The 18,664-nt window shown below is 44.0% G+C and overlaps 9 non-coding genes across 9 annotated transcripts; all 9 read right to left on the minus strand.

The window, feature by feature from the left end:
- Window positions 1-3,510: 3,510 nt before the first annotated feature.
- On the minus strand, window positions 3,511-3,613 carry LOC118145939 (U6 spliceosomal RNA). Its single transcript, XR_004731420.1, has one exon. It is a non-coding gene; the product is annotated as a U6 spliceosomal RNA (small nuclear RNA).
- Window positions 3,614-7,941: 4,328 nt separating this feature from the next.
- On the minus strand, window positions 7,942-8,048 carry LOC118145950 (U6 spliceosomal RNA). The gene has a single exon (XR_004731427.1). It is a non-coding gene; the product is annotated as a U6 spliceosomal RNA (small nuclear RNA).
- Window positions 8,049-8,834: 786 nt separating this feature from the next.
- Window positions 8,835-8,941, minus strand: LOC118145946 (U6 spliceosomal RNA). Its single transcript, XR_004731424.1, has one exon. It is a non-coding gene; the product is annotated as a U6 spliceosomal RNA (small nuclear RNA).
- A 2,536-nt stretch (window positions 8,942-11,477) lies between these two features.
- LOC118145947 (U6 spliceosomal RNA) lies at window positions 11,478-11,584 on the minus strand. Its single transcript, XR_004731425.3, has one exon. It is a non-coding gene; the product is annotated as a U6 spliceosomal RNA (small nuclear RNA).
- Window positions 11,585-12,383: 799 nt separating this feature from the next.
- Window positions 12,384-12,490, minus strand: LOC118145956 (U6 spliceosomal RNA). The gene has a single exon (XR_004731434.2). It is a non-coding gene; the product is annotated as a U6 spliceosomal RNA (small nuclear RNA).
- An 829-nt stretch (window positions 12,491-13,319) lies between these two features.
- LOC118145937 (U6 spliceosomal RNA) lies at window positions 13,320-13,426 on the minus strand. The gene has a single exon (XR_004731418.2). It is a non-coding gene; the product is annotated as a U6 spliceosomal RNA (small nuclear RNA).
- A 1,668-nt stretch (window positions 13,427-15,094) lies between these two features.
- On the minus strand, window positions 15,095-15,201 carry LOC118145955 (U6 spliceosomal RNA). The gene has a single exon (XR_004731433.1). It is a non-coding gene; the product is annotated as a U6 spliceosomal RNA (small nuclear RNA).
- A 2,171-nt stretch (window positions 15,202-17,372) lies between these two features.
- Window positions 17,373-17,478, minus strand: LOC118145957 (U6 spliceosomal RNA). The gene has a single exon (XR_004731435.1). It is a non-coding gene; the product is annotated as a U6 spliceosomal RNA (small nuclear RNA).
- Window positions 17,479-18,277: 799 nt separating this feature from the next.
- On the minus strand, window positions 18,278-18,384 carry LOC118145944 (U6 spliceosomal RNA). The gene has a single exon (XR_004731422.1). It is a non-coding gene; the product is annotated as a U6 spliceosomal RNA (small nuclear RNA).
- Window positions 18,385-18,664: the final 280 nt, after the last annotated feature.

Below are 18,664 nucleotides of genomic sequence, written 5' to 3' on the forward strand. Positions count from 1 at the left end.
TGAAGCTTATTGAGGCTTCCAGTGGAAGACTGAACATTTTTTGATTAAAAAATAGAAAATATGTATCTGTTAAAAAGTTTTGGGATGTGCGGATTCAGCTCACAGAGTTTAACATTTCTTTTGATTCAGATTGTTGAAAACACTCTCTTTGTGAAATTTTTTAAAAAAAATTCAGAGCCCATTGAGTCCTATGGTTAAAAACCAAATACTTCACAATGAAAACTGAAAAAAATACTCTGAAAATACTTTGTGATGTTGGGATTAAGCTCGTACAGTGGAACTTTTGCTTTAATTCTGAAAGTTGCAAACACTCTTCTTGTGGTATCTAAGAAGTGGTATGGAGGCCTATGGTGAAAAACTGAGTATTCCACGTTAAAAACAAGAGAGAAGCTATCTGTGAAAATGCTTTGTGATGTGTGCATTTAGAACATAAAGTCGATCCTTTGTTTTATTCAGCTTGTTGGAAACACTCTATTTGTAGAATCTAGCAGCAACTTTTCAGATCCCATTGAGATGTATGATGAAAAACCGAATATACCACGATGAAAACTAAAAAGAAGGTATCTGTGAAAAATACTTTGTGACGTGCAGACTCAGCTCGCAGTGTTAAACCTTTGATTTCATAAAGAATGTCTAAAATACTTCTTTCAGAAAATCTAAAAAGGCACATTTCAGAGCCTTTAGAGGCCAATGTTGAAAAGCAGAATATCCCGTGATACACACTAGAAACAAATGATTTGGAAAAATGCTTTGCAATGTGTGGATTAAGTTCACCGAGGTGATCGTTTGTTTTTATTCAGCACGTTTGAAGCCCTCTTTTTTGTAGAATCTAGAAAAGGATATTTGAAAGCTCATTGAGGACTACAGGTGAAAGGCCAAATATCCTGTGATAAAAATTAGAAGCAAGATATCTGTGAAAATGGTTTTTGATGTGTGCATTCAGCTCACAGAGTCAAACTTTCCTTTTGATTCAGCAAGTTGGGAACACTTTTCTTTGTAGAATGTAGGAATATATTTCGAAGCTCATTGAATCTTGTCATGCAAAATCTAATACTGAATAATAAAAATCAGAAATAAGCTATCTATGAAAATGCTTTGCAATGTGTGAATTAATATTACAGAATTTAACCTTTTTTTTCATTTGGCATTTTGGAAAATCAATGTGGAATCATAAAAGGAACATTATAGAGTCCATTAAGGCCTATGGTAAAAAACTGAACATCCAGTGATAAAAAGTAGAAACAACTATCTGTAAATATGCTTTGCAATGTGTGGATTCAGCTCACAGATTTGAACCTTTGTTTTAATTCAGCAGTTTGGAAACACTTCTTTGGAGATTCTTGGGTGGGATATTTCAGAGCCAATCGAGGCCTATCAATACCATGATGAAAACTATAGACAAGCTATCTTTACAAATGCTTTGCCATGTATGCCTCCATTTCACAGAGTTCAAGAATTGTTTTGATTCAGCAGCTTGGAAAAACTGTTTTTAAAGAATCTGAGAAGAAATATTTCAAAGCCCACTGAGGCCTATGCTGAAAAACCAAATATCCCATGACAAAAACTGGAAACAAGCTATCTGTGAAAATGTTTGTGATATGTGGATTGAGCCCAAATTTTTGAAGTTTGTTTGATTCAGCAGGTTGGAAATCCTGTTTTTATAGAATCTAAAAAGGGACAAGTATTCTATAAAAATGCTTTGTAATATGTAGAGTCAGCCTATGGCTTGGAACTTTTGTTTGGATTCAGCAGGTTTAAAGCACTCTTTTTGTGGAACCTAAGATAATATATTGTGAAGCTTACTGATGCTTCTGGTGAAAGACTGAACATTTGGTGTTTAATAACTAGAAAATATGTTTCTGTTAAAATGTTTTGAGATGTGTGGATTCAGCTCACAGAGTTTAACATTTGTTTTGATTCAGAATGTTGGAAACACTATCTTTGTAAAATTCATGAAAAAACATTTCATAGCCCATTGAGTCTTATGGTTAAAAACCAAATATCCCACAATGAAAAGTAAAAAAAAAATACTCTGAAAATCCTGTGTGATGTGAAAATTCAGCTCGTACAGTCGAACCTTCATTTTGATTTTGGAGGTTGCAGTCACTCTTCTTGTGGAATCTGAGAAGCGATATAGAGGCCTTTGGTGAAAACCGAATATTTCACGTTAAAAACAAGAAAGAAATTATCTGTGAAAATGCTTTGTGATGTCTGCGTTTAGCTCACAGAGTCAATTCTTTGTTTTTATTCAGCTGGTCAGAAACACTCTTTTTTTTTAGAACCTAGCAACAACATTTCAGATCCCATTGAAACATATGATGAAAAGCTGAATTCTTCACAATAAAAACTAAAAAGAAGCTATCTGTGAAAAATACTTTGTGATGTGCAATTTAAGCTCATAGTGTTAAACGTTTTCTTTCCTACAGTATGTCTGAAATACTCTTTTTGAATTATTTATAAAGTGACATTTCACAGCACATAGAGGCCTATGCTAATAAACATAACAACCCATGATAAAAACTAAAAACAAAAGATCTGGGAAAATGCTTTGCAATCTGTGGATTCAGTTAACAGAGGTGAAGATTTGTTTTTATTCAGCAGGTTGAAAGCACTCTGTTTTGCAGAATCTAGAAAATGACATTTGAATGCTCATTGAGGAATATAGGTGAAAAAACAAATATGTTGTGATAAAAATTAGAAACATCATATCTGTGAAAATGCTTTTTGATGTGTGGATTCAGCTCACAGAGATGAACATGTGTTTTGATTTGGAAGTTTGGAAACACTTTCTTTGTAAAATTCAGAAGGGAGCCTTTCAGAGACCATTGAGTTAAAAACCAAGTATCCCAAAATGGAAACTAAAACAAGTACTGTGAAAATGCTTTGTGATGTGGGGTTTTAGCTCATAGAGTCGAACCATTGTTTTGATCCTGTAGATTGCAAACACTCTTCTTGTGGAATCTAAGAATGGATATAGAGGCCTATGGTGAAAAAAAAATATTCCATGTTATAAACAAGAGAGAAGGTACCTGTGAAAATGCTTTGTGATGTTTGCATTAAGCACACAAAGTCGATCATTTCCTTCTATTCAGCTGGTTGGAGACACTCTTTGTAGACTCTAGGAGCAACATTTCAGATCCCATTGAGACGTATTATGAAAAACCAAATACACCACAATGAAAACTAAAAAGAAGCTATCTGTGAAAAATACTTTGTGATGTGGAGATTCAGCTCACAGTGTTAAACGTTTGTTTTTATAAAGACTCTCTAAAATACTCTTTTCACAGAATTCAAAAAGGAACATTTAAGAGCCTTTAGAGGCCTACCACGAAAAACAGAATATCCCGTGATACAAAATAGAAACAAACGATCTGGAAAAATGCTTTGCAATGTGTGGATTAAGTTCACAGAGGTGATAGCTCGTTTTTATTCAGCAGGTTGGAAGCACGCTTTTTTGTAGAATCAAATATGTCTGTATTTGATACCTACAAAACAGCCATAATGGCAAAAAGAAATACAGAACGCTTCACACCTTTGCATGTCATCCTTGTGCGGGGGCCATGCCGGCCTTCTGTGTATCATCCCAATTTTAATGTAGCTGCTGCCGAAGTGGGCACATGCCATGCCAGGTTCAGCTTTTTTATTTTTTTATGTTTTTATGTTTTTCATAGGTAGCGGGTTGCACTGTGTCGTTCAAGGCTAGTCTCGAACCTGTGACCTCACGATTTGCTTGCCTTGGTTTTCCAAAGTGCTGGGATTACAGGCGTGAGCCACTGAGCCCAACTAAGTTTTGTTTTCATTTTAAAGACGGGATTTTACCATGTTGTTCGGGCCAGGCTCGGACCCGCAACATCGGGTGATCCGCCCGCCTTAGTTTTCAAAGTGCTTGGATGACAGGCTCACGTGAGTCACCTTGCCCAGCCGGCCGACTTTATTGTTAAAAAATAAATCTGAGAGAATGTCCGGGGCATTGTGACTCATGCCAGAATTCCTAGCAATTTGGTAGGCCGAGGTGGGCGGGTAACCTGAAGTCACGAGTTCGAGGTCAGCCTGGGAACCTCGGTGAAAACCCACCTCATTTAAAAAAGAGAAAAAGAAAAAGAAAAGAAATCAGACAGACCAGTGTGTACAATTGTAAAAAATGAGGTGCCGGATGACTCCACCCTCCACCCCACCTTTCTGTATGACGTAGCATTTTCCTCTTTTCACCCAGGCTGGAGTGCAGTGGTGTGATCTTGGCTTATTACAACATCTGTCTCCTCAGTTCAAGCGATTGTCCTGCCACAGCCTTTCAAGGAGCAGGGGTTGCAGGTGTCCACAAAACCACCACCAGCTAACCTTCTGTTATTTTTTATATTATTTTATTTTATTTTCTATATCTCAAATCTATCTGTATTTGATTTCTACCAAACAGCCACAATGGAAATAATAATAATAATAACAGAATGCTGCACACCATGGTGTGTCATGGTTGCACGGTGGCCACGCCGGCCTTCTGTGTATCATTTAAATTTTAGTGTAGGTGCTGCAAGAGCGAGCACATGCCATGCCCGGGTCAGCTTTTTAATTGTTTTCTGTTATGTTTTTTATAGGGAGTGGGTTGAGCTGTGTTGTTCGAGGCCGGTCTTGAACCTGTGACCTTAAGATCCGCTCGCCTCAGCCTTCTAAAGTACTAGGATTACAGGTGTGAGCCGCTGAGCCCAACCTAAGTTTTGTTTTTGTTTTTAAGATGTGGTTTCACATGTTGGTCGAGCCAGTCTCGAACCCGCAACCTTGGGTGATCTGTCTTCAAAGTGCTTGGATGACAGGCTCACATGACCCACTGTGCCCGTCTGGCTGACTTTATTGTTAGAAGAGAAATCAAAGAGACTGGGCCGGGCACTGTGACTCATGCCAGCAATCCAAGCACATTGGGAGGCTGAGGTGGGCAGGTCACCTGAGGTCACGGGTTCGAGGTCAGCCTGGGCATCCCAGGAAAAACCCACCTCATTTTAAAAAAGAGAAAAAAAGCAATAAGACAGATCAGTGTGAACAATTGTAAAAAACGAGGTGCCAGATGACTCTACTCCCAGCCCAGTCTTTCTTTATGATGTGGTATTTCCCTCTTGTCATGCAGGCTGGAGTGCGACAATGGGATCTTGGCTTATGGCAACATGTGCCTCCTCGGTTCATGCAATCGTCTTGCCGCAGCCCCCCAGGTAACTGGGGTTGCAGGTGTCCACACCACCACATCCAGCTAATTTTTTTTTATACCTCAAATCTATCTGTATTTGATTTCTACAAAACAGTCACAATGGAAAAAAACAAAAAATACAGAACACTGCACACCTTTGCATGTCGTCCTTGTGTGGCGGCCTCGCCTGCCTTCTGTGTATCGTCCCAATTTTAGTGTGTGCTGCTGAAGCGAGCACATGCCATGCCCGGCTCAGCTGTTTTATTTTTTTCTGCTTTTATGTTTTTTATAGGGATCGGGTTGCGCTGTGTCGATCAAGGCCAGTCTCGAACCTGTGACCTCACGATCTGCTTGCCTCAGCCTTCCAAAGTGCTGGATTACAGGCATGAGCCGCCAAGCCCAACCTAAGTTGTGTTTTGGTTTTAAAGACAAGGTTTCACCGTGTTGGTTGAGAAGGTCTCAAACCCACAACCTTGGGTGATCCGCCTGCTTTGGTCTTCAAAGTGCTTGGATCACAGGCTCATGTGAGCCCCCGTGCCCAGCCAGCTTTTATTGTTAAAAAAGAAATCAGAGAGACTTGGCCGGGCACTGTGACTCACGCCAGCACTCCTAGTGCTTTGGGAGGCCGAGGTGGGTGGGTCACATAAGGTCACAGGTTCGAGGTCAGCCTGGCCATTTTGGTGGAAACCCACTTTCTTTAAAAAAGAGAAAAAGAAAAAGAAAAGAAATCAGACAAATCAGTGTGTACAATTGTAAAAAACGAGGTGCCAGCTGACTCCACCTCCTGGCCATGCCTTTCTTTATGACGAAGTGTTTTCCTCTTGTCACCGAGGCTGGAGTGCACCGGTGGGATCTTGGCTTATTTCAACATATGCCTCCTCAGTTCAAGCGATTCTACTGCCACAGCCCCCCAAGTAGCTGGGGTTGCAGGTGGCCACATCACCACGTACAGCTAATTTTCTTCTTTTTGTACCTCAAATCTATCTGTATTTGATTTCTACAAAACAGCCACAGTAGAAAAAAAAATATTGAATGCTGCACACCTTTGTGTGTTGTCCTTGCCTGGTGGCCATGCCCGCCTTCCGTGTATCTTCTCAATTTTAGTGTAGGTGCTGCCGAAGTGAACACATGCCATGCCCAGCTAAGCTTTTTTATTTTTATCTGCTTTTATGTTTTTTATAGGGAGTGGGTTGCATTGTGTCTTTCAAGGCCAGTCTCGAACCCATAACCTCACGATCTGATCGCCTTGGCCTTCCAAAGTGCTAGAATTACAGGCGTGAGCCGCGGAGCCCAACCAACGTTTTTTTTTGTTTTAAAGACGGGGCTTCACCGTGTTGTTCAGGCCAATCTTGAACCTGCAACTTCGGTTGATCACCCACCTTTGTCTTCAAAGTGCTTGGATGACAGGCTCACGTGAGCCCCTGTGGCCGGCCGGCGGAATTTACTGTTAAAAAAGAAATCAGAGAGAATGGGCCGGGCACTATGACACACACCGGCAATTCTAGCACTTTTGGAGGCCGAGGTGAGTGGGTCACCTAAGGTTACAGGTTCAAGGTTAGCCTGGGCATCCTGGTGAAAACCCACCTCCTTTAAAAAAAGAGAAAAAGAAAAAGAAAAGAAATCAAACAGATCAGTGTGTACAATTGTAAAAACTGAGGTGCCGGATAACTCCACCCCTAGCCCCGACTTTCTTCATGACGTAGTGTTTCCCTCTTGTCACCCAGGCTGCTGTGCAATGGTGGGATTTTGGCTTATTGCAACATGTGCCTTCTCAGTTTAAGCGATTGTCCTGCTGCAGCCCCTTAAGTTACTGGGGTTGCAGGTGTCCACACCACCACATCCAGCTAATTTTTTTTTGTACCTCAAATCTGTCTTTATTTGATTTTTACAAAACAGCCACAATGAAAAAAAAATACAGAATGCTGCACACCTTTGAGTGTCGTCGTTTTGCGGCAGCCATGCCCACCTTTTGTGCATGGTCCCAATTTTAGTGTAGGTGCTGCCTAAGTGAGCACAGGCCAGGCCCAGCTCAGCTTTTTAATTTTTTTCTGCTTTTATGTTTATTATAGGCTGCAGGTTGTACTTTGTTGTTCAACACTTGTCTCAAACCTGTGACCTCACGATCCACTCACCTTGGCCTTCTGAAGTGCTAGGATTACAGGCGTGAGCCACCGAGCCCAACCTAAGTTGTGTTTTTGTTTTAAAGATGGGGTTTCACCGTGTTGGTCGGACCAGTCTCTAACCTGCAACCTCCGGAGATCTGCTCGCCTTGGTCTTCAAAGCCCTTGGATGAGTTCCTGGCCGGTGGACTTTATTGTTAAAAAAAAAATCTGAGAGAATTTGTAGGCGCTGTGAGGCATGCCAGCAATCCCAGCACTTTGGGAGGCCTAGGTGGATGGATCACCTAAGGTCACCGGTTAGAGGTCAGCCTGGGCATCCTGGTGAAAACCCACGTTTTTTAAAAAAGAGAAAAAGAAAAAAGAAATCAGAAAGATCAGTGTGTACAATTGTAAGAAACAAGGTGCCAGATGACTTCACCCCCAGCCCCACTTTTTTATGATGCAGTGTTTCCCTCTCGTCACCCAAGCTGGAGTGCACCAGTGGGATTGTGGCTTATTGCAACATTTGCCTCCTCAGTTCAAGGGATTGTCCTGCCACAGCCTCCCAAGTAGTTGGGGTTGCAGTTGTCCACACCACCAGCTAACTTTTTTTTTTTTGGTACTTCAAATCTATCTGTATTTGATTTCTACAAAACAGACACAATGAAAAAAAATATTGAACACTGCACACCTTTGCATGTCATCATTGCATGGTGGCCATGCCCATCTTCTGTGTATCTTCCCCATTTTAGTGTAGGTGCTGCCAAAATGAGCATATCCCATGCCTGGCTTAGCTTTTTTATTTTTTTCTGCTTTTATGTTTTTTATACGGAGTGGGCTGCACTGCATGCTTCAAGGCAAGTCTCCAACCCATGACTTCACAGTCTGCTCAACTCAGCCTTCCAATGTGCTAGGATTACAGGCATGAGCTGCAAAGCCCAACCTAAGTTTTTTTTTTTTGTTTTAAAGACGGGGTTTCACCGTGTTGTTCAGGCCAATCTCGAACCCGCAACCTCGGGTGATCTGCTTGCCTTGGTCTTCAAAGTGCTTGTATGACAAGTTCACGTGAGCCCCAGTGGTCGGCTGGCTGAATTTATTGTTAAAAAAGAAATCAGAGAGAATGGGCTGGGTGCTATGACTCACGCCAGCAATCCTAGCACTTTTGGAGGCCAAGGTGAGCGGGTCACCTGAAGTCACTGGTTTGAGGTCAGCCTGGGCATCCCGGTGAAAACCCACCTCCTATAAAAAAAGAGAAACAGAAAAAGAAAAGAAATCAAACAGATCAGTGTCGACCATTGTAAAAAACGAGATGCTGGATAACTCCACCCCTAGCCCTGACTTTCTTTATGACGTAGTGTTTCCCTCCTATCACCCAGGCTGTGGTGCAAAGGTGGGATCATGGCTTATTGCAACATGTGCCTCCTCAGTTCAAGCGATTGTCCTGCCGCAGCATCCCAAGGAGCTGGAGTTGCAGGTGTCCACAACATCACGTCCAGCTAATTTTTTTTTGTACCTCAAATCTATCTGTGCTTGATTTCTGCAAAACAGCCACAATGGAGAAAAAAAAAACGAAACACTGCACACCGTTTTGTGTCGTACTTCTGTAGAGGCCATGCCCACCTTCTATGTATCGTCCCAATTTTAGTGTAGGTGCTGCCTAAGAGAGCACAGGCCCTGCCCGGCTCAGCATTTTTATTTTTTTCTGCTTTTATGTTTTATATAGGGATCGGGTTGAAATGTGTCGTTCAAGGCCAGTCTCGAACCTGTGACCTCACCATCTGCTCGCCTCGGCCTTCCAAAGTGCTAGAATTACAGGTGTGAGCCCCCAAGCCTATCCTAAGTTGTGTTTTTGTTTTAAAGACGGGGTTTCACCGTGTTGGTCGGTCCAGTCTCGAAGCCACAAACTCGGGTGATCCACCCGCCTTGGTCTTCAAAACTCTTGGATGAGTGCCCGGCCGGCGGACTTCATTGTTAAAAAAGAAATCAGAGAGACTAAGCTGGGTGCTGTGACTCATGCCAGCAATCCTAGCACTTTGGGAGGCCGAGGTGGACGGGTCACATAAGGTCACGTGTTCGAGGTCACCCTGGGCATCTCGGTGAAAACCCACCTCCTATAAAAAAAAAAATAAAAGAGAAAAGAAAAAGAAAAGAAATCAGACAGATCACTGTGTACAATTGTAAAAAACGAGGTGCCAGATGACTCCACACCGGCCCCGCCTTTCTTTATGACGTAGTGTTTTCCCCTTGTAACCCAAGCTGGAGTGCAACGGCGAGATCTTGGCTTATTGCAACATGTGCCTCCTCAGTTCAAGCGATTGTCCTGCCACAGCCCCTGAAGTAGTTAGGGTTGCAGGTGTCCACACCAGCATGTCTAGCTAAATTTTCCTTTTTTGTACCTCAAATCTATCTGTATTTGATTTCTACAAAACAACCACAATAGCAAATAAAAAAAAAATACGGAACGCTGCACACCTTTGTTGTTCTTGCACGGCGGCCAGGCTTGCCTTCTGTGTTTCATCCCAATTTTAGCATAGGTGCTGCCAAAGCGAGCAAATGCCATGCTCAGCTCAGCTTTTTAATTTTTTTCTGCTTTTATGTTTTTCATAGAAAGCGATTTGTGCTGTGTCGTTCAAGGCCTATCTCTAAGCCTGTGACCTCTCGATCTGATCGCCTCGGCCTTCCAAAATGCTAGGATTACAGATGTCAGCCACCAAGCTCAACCTAAGTTGTCTTTTTGTTTTAAAGATGGAGTTTTACTGTGTTGGTCGGGAAGGTCTCGAACCTCGGGTGATCCACCTGCCTTGGTCTTCAAAGTGTTTGGATGACAGGTTCACATGAGCCTTAGTGCCCGGCCAGCCGATTCTATTGCTAAAAAAAAAATCAGAGAGACTGGGCTGGGCACTGTGACTCATGCCAGCAATCCTAGCACTTTGGGAGGCCGAGGTGGGTGGGTCACCTGAGGTCATGGGTTTGAGGTCAGCCAGGGCATCCTGGCAAAAAAAAGAGAAAAAGAAATCAGAGAGATCAGTGTGTACAATTGTAAAAAACGAGGTGCTGGATTACTCCACCCCTGGCCCCGCCTTTCTTTATGATGTAGTGTTTCCCTCTTGTCACCCAGGGTGGAGTGCAAGGGTGGGATCTTGGCTTATTGCAACTTGGGCCTCCTCAGTTCAAGCGATTGTCCTGCCACAGCACCACAAATAGCTGGGGTTGCAGGTGTCCACACCACCACGTTCAGCTAACTTTTCTTTTTTTTTGTACCTCAAATTTATCTGTATTTGATTTCTACAAAACAGCCACAACTGCAAAATAAAAGAAAAAATGCAAAACGCTGCAGATTTTTGCATGTCCTTCTTGTGCGTCGGACACTCCCGCCTTTTGAGTATCTTCCCAATTTTAGTGTAGGTGCTGCCGAAGCAAGCAAATGCCATACCCGGCTCAGCTTTTTTATTGTTTATGCTTTTATGTTTTGTATAGGGAGCAGGTTGTGCTGTGTTGTTCAAGCCCAGTCTGGAACCTGTGACCTCACAATCTGCTTGCTTCCACCTTCCAAAGTGCTGAGATTACAGCCCTGAGCCGTGGAGTTCAACCTAAGTTGTGTTTTTGTTTTAAAGACAGGGTACCACCATGTTGGGAGGGCCAGTCTCTTACCGGCAGCCTCAGGTGATCCACCCACCTTGGATGACAGGCTCGTGTGAGCCCCAATACCTGGCCAGCCACCTTTATTGTTAAAAAGAAAATTAGAGAGACTGGGCTGGGTGCTGTGACTCACGGCAGCAATCCTAGCACTTTAGGAGGCTGAGGTGGGCTGTCACCTGACGTCACGGCCTTGAGGTCAGCCTGGGTATTTCGGTGGAAACCCACCTCCTTTAAAAAAATAGAAAAAGTAAGAAAAAATAAATCAGACAGATCAGTGTGTACAATTGTAAAAAACGAGGTGCCAGATGACTCCATCCCAGGCCCCACCTTTCTTTATGACATAGTGTTTCCCTCTTGTCACTCACGCTGCGGTGCAATGGTGGGGTCTTGTCTTATTGCACCATGTGCCTTATCAGTTCAAGCGATTCTACTGCCACAGCCCCCCAAGTAGCTTGGTTGAAAATGTCCACATCACTACGTCCAGCTAACTTTTATTTTGTACCTCAAATCTATCTGTATTTGATTTCTACAAAAGAGCCACAACAACAACAACAACAAAAAAAAAAACAAAAACAGAATGCTGCACACCTTTGCGTGTCATCCTTGCACAGCAGACAGGCCCACTTTCTGTGTATCGTTTCAATTTTAGTGTAGGTGCTGCCAAACCGAGCACATGCTGTGCCCGGCTCAGCTTTTTTATTTTTTCTGCTTTTATGTTTTTTATAGGGAGCGGGTTACACTGTGTCGTTCAAGGCCAGTCTCAAACCTGTGACCTCACGATCTGCTCGCCTCAGCCTTCAAAAGTGCTGGGATTACAGGCATGAGCCACTGAGCCCAACCCAAGCTTTGTTTCTATTTTAAAGACAGGGTTTCACTGCGTTGGTCGGGCCGGTCTAGAAACCACAACCTCAGGTGATCCGCCTGCCTTGGTCTTCAAAGTGCTTTCATGACAGGCTCACGGAAGCCACCGTGCCTGGCTGGCCAACTTTATTGTTAAAAAGAAATCAGAGAGACTGGGCTGGGTACTGTGATTCACGCCAGAAATCCTAGCACTTTGGGAGGCCAAGGTGCACGGTTCAACTGAGGTCACGAGTTCGAGGTCAGCCTGGGCATTCCAGTGAAAACCCACCTCATTTTAAAAAAGAGAAAAAAGAAAAGGAAAGAAATCAGACAGACCAGTGTGTACAACTGTAAAAAATGAGGCACCAGGTGACTCCACACCCCCGCCCCACCTTTTTTTATGATGTAGTCTCCCTATTGTCACCCAGGGTGCGGTGCAATGGTCCAATCTTGTCTTATTGCAACATGTGCCTCCTTGGTTCAAGTGATTGTCCTGCCACAGCCCCCCAAGTAGCTGGGGTGTCAGGTGACACACGACCACGTCCACATGACCACGTCCAGCTAAACTTTTTTTGCACCTCAAATTTATCTGTATTTGATTTCTACACAACAGCCACAATAATAAATAAATAAATAAAATGGAATGCTGCACACCTTTGTGTGTTGTCCTTGTGCAATGGCTATGCCAGCCTTCTGTGTATCATCCCAATTTTAGTGTAGGTGCGGCCAAAGCGAGCACATGCCTTGCCCGACTCAGCTTTTTTATTTTTTTCTGCCTTTAGGTTTTTTATAGGGAGTGGGTTGTGCTGTGTCTTTCAAGGCCAGTCTTGAAACTGTGACCTCACAATCAGCTCGCCTCGGCCATCCAAAGTGCTAGGATTACAGGCGTGAGCCACCGAGCCCAAACTAAGTTGTGTTTTTGTTTTAAAGACGGGGTTTCACTGTTTTGGTCTGGCCAGTCTCAAACACGCAACTTCGGGTGATCCGCATGCCTTGGTTTTCAAAGCGCTTGGATGACAGGCTCACATGAACCCCCATCCCTGTCTGGCAGACTTCATTGTTAAAAAAGAAATCAGAGAGACTGGGCCCAGTGCTGTGACTCAAGCCATCAATCCTAGCACTTTGGGAGGCCAGGGGAAGGCCACCTGACATAATGAGTTCGAGGTCAGCCTGGGCATCCTGGTGAAAACCCATCACATTTAAAAGAAAAAGAAAAAAAATCAGACAGACCAGTGTGTACAGTTGTAAAAAACTAGGTGCTGAATGACTCCACACCCTGCCCCGCCTTTCTATATGATGCAGTGTTTTCCTCTTGTCACCAAGGCTGGAATGCTAGGATTACAGGCGTGAGCCACCATGCCCAAACTAAGCTGTGTTTTTGTTTTGAAGACGGGGTTAGCAATCTTGGCTTATTGCAACATCTGCTTTCTCGGTTCAACCAATTGTCCTCTCGCAGACCCCCAAGTAGCTGGGGTTGCAGTTGTCCAAACCACCATGTCCAGCCAAACTTTTTTTTGTACCTCAAATCTATCTGTATTTGATTTCTACAAAACAGCCACAATGGAAAAAAAAATACGGAAAGCTGCACACCTTTGTGTGTCGTCCTTGCACAGCGGCCATGCCCGCCTTCTGTGTATCCTCCCAATTTTAGTGTAGGTGCTGCCAAAGTGAGCACATGCCATTCCTGGCTTGGCTTTTTTATTTTTTTCTGCATTTCTGTTTTTTATATGGAGCGGGTTGCGCTGTGTCGTTCAAAGCCAGTCTATTACCTGTGACCTCATGGTCCACTCGCCTCCACCTTTCAAAGTGCTGGGATTACAGGCATGAGCCCCCGAGCCCAACCCAAGTTTTGTTTTCATTTAAAAGATGGGGTTTCACCACGTCGGTCAGGCCGGTCTTGAACTTGCAACCTCAGGCCATCCGCCCGCCTTGGTCTTCAAAGCACTTGGATGACAGGCTCAAGTGAGCTACCATGCCCAGCCAGTCAACTTTATTGTAAAAAAGAAATCTGAGAGACTGGGCCGGGTGCTGTGACTCACGCCAGCAATCCTACCACATTGGGAGGCCGAGGTGGTCACCTGAGGTTACAAGTTTGAGGTCAGCCTGGGCATTCTGGTGAAACCCACCTTATTTTAAAAATAAGAAAAGGAAAAGATAAAAAAACGAGGAGCAAAATGACTCCACCCCTCGCTCCACATTTCTTTGCGACGTAGTGTTTCCATCTTGTCACCCAGGCTGGAGTGCAACGGTGGGACCTTAGCTTATTGCAACATCTGCCTCCTCGGTTCAAGCGATTGTCCTGCCGCAGCCTCCCAAGGAGCTGGGATTGCAGATCTCCACACCACCATGTCCAGCTAACTTTCTGGTTTTTTTTTTTTTTTTTTTTGTACCTCAAATCTATCTGTATTTGATTCTACAAAACAGCCCCAAAGTCAAAAAAATATATATGGAACGCTGTGCACCTTTGCATGTCCTTTGCACGATGGCCACGCTGGCCTTCTGTGTATCTTACCTACCAATTTTGGTGTAGGTGCTGCCGAAGCAAGCACATGCCATGCCTGGCTCAGCTTTTTAATTTATTTCTGTTTTTATGTTTTTTATAGGGAGTGGGTTGCACTGCGTTGTTCAAGGCCTGTCTCCAACCTGTGACCTCAGGATCCGATCACCTCCACCTTCCAAAGGGCTGGGATTACAGGCGTGAGCCACCGAGCCCAACCCAAGTTTTGTTTTCATTTTTAAGATGGGGTTTCACAGTGTTAGTCGGCTGGTCTTGACCCACAACCTCGGGTGATCCCCCTGCCTTGCTTTTCAAAGCACTCCAATGACAGGCTCACATAACCCTCATGCCCGGCTGGCTGACTTCATTGTAAAGAAGGAAATCAGAGATACTGGGTCAAGCACTGTGATTCATGTCAGCAATCCTAGCACTTTGGGAGGCCGAGGTTGGCAGGTCACCTGAGGTCACAAGTTTGAGGTCACCCTGGGCATCCTGGTGAAAACCCACCTCCTTTAAAAAAAGAGAATATGAAAAAGAAAAGAAATCAAAAAGATAAGTGTGTACATTGTAAAAACTGAGGTGCCAGATGACTCCACCCCTGGCCCCGCCTTACTTAATGACGTAGTGTTTCCCTCTTGTCACCCAGGCTGGCGTGCAACGGTGGGACCTTAGCTTATTGCAACATGTGCCTCCTCGGTTCAAGTGATTGTCCTGCTGCAGCCCCCCCAAGTAGCTGGGGTTGTGGGTGTCCACACCACCATGTCCAGTTAATTTTTTTTTGTACCTCAAATCTGTCTGTATTTGAATTCTACAAAATAGTCACAGTGGCAAAAAAATAAAAAATAAATATTTATGGAACACTGCACATCTTTGTGTGTCATTCTTGCACAGCGGTCACACCCGCCTTCTGTGTATCATTCCTATTTTAGTGTAAGTGCTGCCGAAGTGAGCACATGCCATGCCCGGCTCAGCTGTTCTATTTTTTTCTGGTTTTATGTTTTTTTTATATGGAGCGGGTTGTGCTGTGTCTTTCAAGGCCAGCCTCGAACGTGTGACCTCACAATCCTCTTCCGGCCTTCCAAAGAGCTAGGATTAGACGTGAGCCATGGATCCCAACCTAAGTTGTGTTTTTGTTTTGAAGATGGGGTTTCACCATTTTGGTCGGGCCAGTCTCAAACACACCACGTCGGGTAATCCGCCTGCCTAGGTTTTCAAAGTGCTTGGATGACAGGCTCACGTGAACCCCCATGCCTGGCCGACCAACTTTATTGTTAAAAAATAAAAGAGACTGGTCTGAACACTGTGACTCATGCCAGCAATCCTAGCACTTTGGGAGGCCGAGGTGGGAGGGTCACCTGAGATCACAGGTACAACATCAGCCTGGGCATCCCAGTGAAACCCAACCTCCTTTAAAAAAATAGAAAAACAAAAAGAAAACAAATCAGAGAGATCAGTGTTTACAATTGTAAAAAACGAGGTGCCGGATGACTCCACCACCGGCCCCACCTTTCTTTATAATGTAGTGTTTTCCTCTTGTCACCCAGACTGGAGTGCAATGGTGGGATCTTGGCTTATTGCAACATGTGGCTCCTCAGTTCAAGCGATTGTCCTGCTGAAGCCCCCCAAATATCTGGGGTTGCAGGTGTCCACACCACCATGTCCAGTTAAATTTTTTTTCTTGTAACTCAAACCTATCTGTATTTGATTTCTACAAAACAGACACAATGGCAAATAAAAAAAATATGGAACACTAAATACGTTTGCATGTTGTCTGGCTCAGCTTTTTTATTTTTTATTTTTTTGCTTTTATGTTTTTTATAGGGAGTGGGTTGTGCTGTGTCATTCAAGGACAGTATCAAACCTGTGACCTCACCATTCGCTAGCCTCGGCCTTCCAAAGTGCTAACATTCAGGGCGTGAGTCACGAGCTTAACCTAAGTTGTGTTTTCATTTTAAAGACTGGGTTTCACCATTTTGGTCAGGCAGGTCTCAAACGCGCAACCTTGGGTGATCCACCCACCTTGGTCTTCAAAGCGCTTGGATTACAGGCTCATTTGAGTCCCCGTGCTTGGCCGGCTGACTTTATTTTTATAAAGAGAACAAAAAAAAGAAAAGAAATCATATAGATCAGTGTGTACAAATGTAAAAAACGAGGTGGCGGATGACTCTGCTTCCGTCCCCACCTTTCTTTATGACATAGTGTTCCCCTCCTGTCACCCAGGCTGGAGTGCAAAGGTGGGATCTTGGCTTATTGCAACATGTGCCTCCTTAGTTCTAGCGATTGTCCTGCCACAGCCCCCAATAGCTGGGGTTGCAGATGTCCACACCACCGTGTCCAGTTAATTGTTTTTTGTACCTCAAATCTATCTGTATTGGAATTCCATAAAAGAGTCACAATGGCAAAATAAATAAATAAATAAATAATTACAGAACACCTTTGCTTGTCGTTCTTGTGTGGCGGCCACGCCCACCTTCTGTGTATTGTCCCTATTTTAGTAGGTGCTGCTGAAGCGAGCACATGCCATGCGCAGCTCAGGTTTTATATTTTTTTCTGCTTATATGTTTGTTTATACGGAGTGGATTGCACTGTGTTTCAAGGCCAGTGTCAAACCTGTGACCTCACAATCCGCTCGCCACCGTGCCCAGCCAGTCAACTTTATTTTGAAAAAAGAAATCAGAGAGACTCGCGGGGCACTGTGACTCACGACAGCAATCCTAGCACTTTGGGAGGCCGAGGTGTTCGGGTCACCTGAGATCATGAGTTCCAGGTCAGCCTGGGCATCACGGTGAAAACCACATCATTTAAAAAAAAAAAGAAATCAGACAGACCAGTGTGTACAATTGCAAAAAACAACATGCTGCATGATTCCATCCCCCACCCCACCTTTTTTTATGACGAAGTACTCCCCTATTGTCACCCAGGCTGGAGTGCAATGGTGTGGTCTTGGCTTATTGCAACATCTGCCTCCTCAGTTAAAGCAATTGTCCTATCACAGCCTCCCAAAAAGCTGAGGTTGCAGGTGTCCACACCACCACGTCCAGCTATCTTTGTTTTTTTTGTTTTTTTTTGTACCTCAAATCTATCTATATTTGATTCATACAAAACATCCACAACAGCAAAAAAAAAAAATAGGCAATGCTGCACACCTTTGCATGTCATCCTTGCCAGTAGCCATGCCAGCCTTCTGTGTATCATCCCAATTTTAGTGTAGGTGCTGCTGAAGTGAGTATGTGCCATATCCGGTTCAGCTTTTTTTTTCTGTTTTTATGTTTTTTATACAGAGTGGGTTGTGCTGTCATTCAAGGCCAGTCTTGAGCCTATGACCTCACAATCCCCTCACCTAGGCCTTCCAAAGTGCTGGGATTACAGGCGTGAGCCGCCAAGCTTAACCCAACCTTTGTTCTCATTTTAAGATGGCGTTTCTCCATGTTGGTCGAGCCAGTCTCGAACCCACAACCTCGGGTGATCCATCCGCATTGGTCTTCAAAGCGCTTGGATGACAGGTTCATGTGAGCCACCGTGCCTGGCCAGCTGACTTTATTGTTAAAAAAGAAATCAGAGAAACTGGGCCGGGTGCTGTGACTCATGCCAGCAATCCTAGCACTTTGGGAGGCTGCAATGGGTGGGTCACCTGAGGTCATGAGTTCGAAGTCAGCCTGGGCATCCTGGTGAAAACCCACCTCATTTAATGAAAAAGAAAAAAGAAAAGAAAAGAAATCAGACAGACCAGTGTGTACAATGGTAAAAAACGAGGTGCCGGGTGACTCCTTGCCCCACCCCACCTTTTTTTATGATGTACTGTTTTTCTCTTGTCACCCAGGCTTAAGTGCCATGGTGAAATCTTCACTTATTACAATATCTGCATCCTCGGTTCAAGTGATTGTCCTGCTGCAGCCTCCCAAGGAGCTGGGGTTGCAGGTGTCCACACCACCACGTCCAGCTCAGTTTCTGTTTTTTCGTTTTTTGTTTTTTCTATGTACCTCAAATCTATCTGTATTTGGTTTGTACAAAACAGCGGCAATGGCAAAAAAAAAAATGGAATGCTGCACACCTTTCTTTGTCATCATTGTGCAGCGGCCATGCCGGCCTTCTGTGTATCATCCCAATTTTGGTGTAGGTGCTGCCGAAGTGAGCACATGCCATGCCTGGCTCAGCTTTTTTACTTTTTTCTATTTTTATGTTTTATTATAGGGAGTGGGTTGTGCTGCATTATTCAAGGCCAGTCTCGAACCTGTGACCTCACAATCTGCTCACCTCAGTCTTCCAAAGTGCTAGGATTACAGGCGTAAGTGAACGAGCCCAACCCAAGTTTTGTTTTTATATTAAAGAAGGGGTTTCACCACATTGGTCGGGCTTGTCTTGAACCCACAACCTTGGGTCATCCGCCTGCCTTGGTCTTCAAAGCACTTGGATGAC

Source organism: Callithrix jacchus, chromosome 10 (assembly GCF_049354715.1).
Source record: "Callithrix jacchus isolate 240 chromosome 10, calJac240_pri, whole genome shotgun sequence".
Lineage (NCBI taxonomy): Eukaryota > Metazoa > Chordata > Mammalia > Primates > Cebidae > Callithrix > Callithrix jacchus.